Below are 3,877 nucleotides of genomic sequence, written 5' to 3'. Positions count from 1 at the left end.
CCTTTTGCTCTGAAATAAAATAGGGAGAGAGAGAGAGAAAGAAAGATTGTGTTTAAGACTAAAAAGCTGAATGAAGCAGCCAGGTGGCAAAGGCATTTACCACCAGAGGTGGGGGTCAGGGAGGTCTTATCTTTATTGTGGAAAACAATTCAGAGACAAAGTGTAGTAGGTTTAAGCATCAGGGAAGTTTATTTGATAAACCAGTACAAACTCAGACACGAGTGTGGGTGGCCTCAGGGAAGAGGTGTGCTTAAGGGTTAAGTGTCTTTTGGGTAAGGGTCAGCATAAGGCATGGTGTATATAGGTGATAATAATTCCTTTGAGTTTTCATATTAAGAATAGGGTTTTTAGGTGAGTATGTTGATCCAGATCTTGGCATTCTTTACCCACATAGGTTCGTTTATGCTCCAGAGGTCTGTCTCTCGTCCTGGTTACAAAGTTACCTAATTGATTAAGGGGCTAGAAGAAGAGGAAGAACAGCATATAGAACAAGTTACAGAATAAGCTGGAGCTTTTTCACAGGCTAAGTAGATTTTATGATGGCATGACCCTTGTCCCATGTCCCCACCCTATGTCAGCATCTCTCTCCATTCTGGGGCCCTGGATGGTGGTGAAGGCAATTCAGAAATGCCCACTGCAGTTTAGCTCACCCACTCATGTTTGCTGTCAGGGGGCTGGAGTGAGTGAGTGACTGCACACCGGCCTCCCCAGGCAGTATCACTGGACCAGCAAAAGCCATATCCCCAGGCAAGGCCTGATGGGGACAGAGGCACATACGGTTAAATGTTCAGCATCTGGACTCCCCGGCCCAACATCCTGCCTGGCTTTCTGGGCTTTGAGATCATCTTTTCCCTGAAAAGAGCCTTCCCATCAATAAAGCTGTCTTCTGACTCAGGAAGAGCTTCGGATGGACCCCAGAGCCTTCCCTGCACCTTTCCCCAAGAACGCTTGGTGCCTGTGTAGCAGCATGAAATCCATTTCATCAAAACATAGTAAAATATACACACTCTGTTTTGGAAATAGTTTGAAGGTTGGCGGGGCCTTTTTGCTAAGGCAGAAGTCGAGAGGAAGCATCACACTCCCTGAAGCTCCCTCGTACAGTATGTACCGTGTAGGGTGGAAATGGAAAACTCAGAAGCCTTAAAAACTGCCAACAAACATTTTCATTCTTTTTTATCTGGAAATGTTTGGGCTCAATGGACTTTGTTTCGAATGTGTTTGAACAGAATACAGTGAATCTTATAGCAAGAACGTGGACCACATACCCTGCAACTCACATCAAACGGCTCCTGGTGCACTGGTGCGGGACTTGTATTTTGTGCACCATTTGCAACTCGCTGCTGTAATTCCACAGAGTCTACCATTCCTGTAAAAAAAAAAAAAGAATAAGAGGAAGAGTTCGATTTGGTTATTGAGGTTCTGAAAGGGAATCTCTGGGGCTTTCTGCCATTCCTTGCCCCACTACAAACTATGTTGACCACTCACTTAGACTTCTTTCATTAACCCAGCAAGTTATATATTTTTTAAAAGCAGAATGTGTGTGGTTTCTTACCTCCTGGATTTTGCAATTTCAAATGCATGTTAATTTAGTTTTATTGACCCAACAAATGATTATATTAGGCATGCTAGCTTTCTCCACTGTGGAATAAACTGTTAAATCTAAAAGGAATTTCCATAGAGAGAAAGAGATTTGAAACCTTCAAGAGAACTTGTTAATTAGTTAATGTTTCTTAAACGCTCTGGAAATAAAAACTCTCTGTAAGTGCAAAGAGCCATTTTGTGCCATCGTTTCCCTGAGAGGACACAGCTGTTTCAGGGAGCTTCTAGCCCTAAAACAAGACGTGCCAGAATCTGATCATACTCGACTATGGTATGAAGGAAAGCAAAGAGACTGCTGCTGGAACCCCAAAACAGGAACCCAGGAAGTTGAAGGGAAGAGAGCGGGACTGTCTGCGAATCTCTTTTCAGCTGAAGGAAGCATGGGTTCAGCTCTCCCCTTCCCGCGTATCAGCTTCAGGCCAGCAGGGCTCCTTTACACTGAGCATCCGGTTATACTAGCAGGTCCCTCCCAGCTGCCCTAGATGGGACCCCAAGGCAAGCCCATGTTGGCAGGTGGCCTGGCTGGGATTCGCGTGCCCCATGCTCTGGGCTTCTGCCGGCCTGGGGCAGGTGTGGGTGCAGGCATGTGGGCTGCAGGACATCAGTACCTGGGATGGAAAGGTAACACCCGGAGAGGTGGCTGCTGTCCTTCCAGAGGGACTTTATCCCGGGGGCCTGAGATCTAAGCCACACCCTGTTTGACCTTGTGCAAATGAGGGCAATAAAACATCCGGGTCCTGTTCACAGCTCAGAGGCATCATGCACCCATGGTGGGCACATGGAGAGGTCCAGGCTGGGGTCAATGGCAGGCATGTCTCATCATGCTGTAAGATGTCCATGGGAATCAACAGCCCCCAAAGATTGTGTGATTGGAAGATTCTATTTCATGGGCCTGACTCACCGTGAATTCAGTTCCGTGGGTAGCTCAGCAGTGGCCCAGGTCTCCAGAGACAGTGAGGCCATGGACCACCTTGTACTCACATGATGCCACAAGGTGGGTTGTCCTGATGCTGAGTCCCTGCAACCACATGAGGACTGGGTGGGGCCCTGGTGGGTTGTGAATACAGAAGTCAGGATTTGAGGAATCCAAATGCAGAGTGTAATCTATTTTATACTCAAACCTTCAGTTATAATTTGGAAATAACTCCTATCAAAGAAATGAGTTCTAGAACCCAAATGGCATGTAGAGCTTTGCTGTTCTAAGGGTAAAATTGTTTGGCCAGATGTAGGAGACGGGTAGTGCTCTGTGACCCAGAGCATCACAAGGGACTCCCTTGTGCCATGATTGCCTTGCTTGCTGTGTGACCTTGGACAAGTCACTTAACCTCTCTGAGTCAAATGCTCAAAGAATACTAGCCCCATAGGCTTTGTGACAGGATTAAATGAAATAGTTCTGAAGCACTTCGTAAACTGCAACAACACTTAAAGGTTTACTCAAATTTTACTCAATGTGACAGAATCATGCTTCCATTCAACTAATACTTTTGGAGACCTAGGGACTTGGTGTAACTGCTTCAGGGGGACAGAGGAAAAGTCATGGCGCCATCCCTTGACTTACCCTCATGCAGACTGGGAGCCTACATGTGTTGCTATTGCTATAAAACTAGCAAATTTGTGTGGAAAACCATGAAAGCTTGGCTAACTATTGTCCTATTCATGATGATGTCACTTAAGCAAGAGAACAAGGAGATACTGGGATTCCAGGAAATGGCCAATCTAAGATAAACACTGTCTTTAACTTCGCATTTAGACATACATGTCCTCCAGGTTTTAGGAATTTATTCACCTATTCCTGTCAGGTGTATCATTATGTTGACTTTTGACCTGCACTTGCAAGCTAGCTATGCCATTTAGTTTATGGGGAATTGGACAGAGAGCCAGCCTGGGACTCGTCTTACTGTAGAGATCAGACAGCTCGTGGTGGGGAAAGCCAGGCACCCACTGGTGGGCGCTATCACAGACGCCCTGTAACAGAGTGAAGTCACAGTCAGACTGTGAATTGAGTCTCCTCGCAGGGACCTGAGCGAGCTGTGTTCCCACCTGAAAGTGGCCAAGCCTTTTGCTGATGCGCTAACGTGGCTCCTATCCAGTTGTCAGGGCACAGCCGAGCTGCGGTCTCGCTAACGGTCCATGAGGGCTTCTCCCGCCTCATCAAGTAAGGAGGCAGTTTGCAAGCAGACTCACCAACCAGCCAGCCCATCATTTCCATGTCATAAACGACTCCGTGCTGCCCTCCTGTCAAAACAGATTTTCAGGCGAGAGATGCAACCCCCTCCTC

At 46.8% G+C, this 3,877-nt stretch overlaps 1 long non-coding RNA gene across 1 annotated transcript; it reads right to left on the bottom strand.

The window, feature by feature from the left end:
* Positions 1-266: 266 nt before the first annotated feature.
* On the bottom strand, positions 267-2,906 carry LOC118931101 (uncharacterized). The gene is made up of 3 exons (XR_008998790.1): positions 2,501-2,906; positions 1,266-1,366; positions 267-754 (listed from the first exon to the last, which is right to left on the bottom strand). It is a non-coding gene; the product is annotated as an uncharacterized LOC118931101 (long non-coding RNA).
* Positions 2,907-3,877: the final 971 nt, after the last annotated feature.

The sequence above is a fragment of the Manis pentadactyla genome, chromosome 8 (assembly GCF_030020395.1).
Source record: "Manis pentadactyla isolate mManPen7 chromosome 8, mManPen7.hap1, whole genome shotgun sequence".
Taxonomy (NCBI): domain Eukaryota; kingdom Metazoa; phylum Chordata; class Mammalia; order Pholidota; family Manidae; genus Manis; species Manis pentadactyla.
The sequence above is the reverse complement of the archived record's forward strand: the minus strand, read 5'-3'. Positions and strand labels throughout refer to the sequence as shown.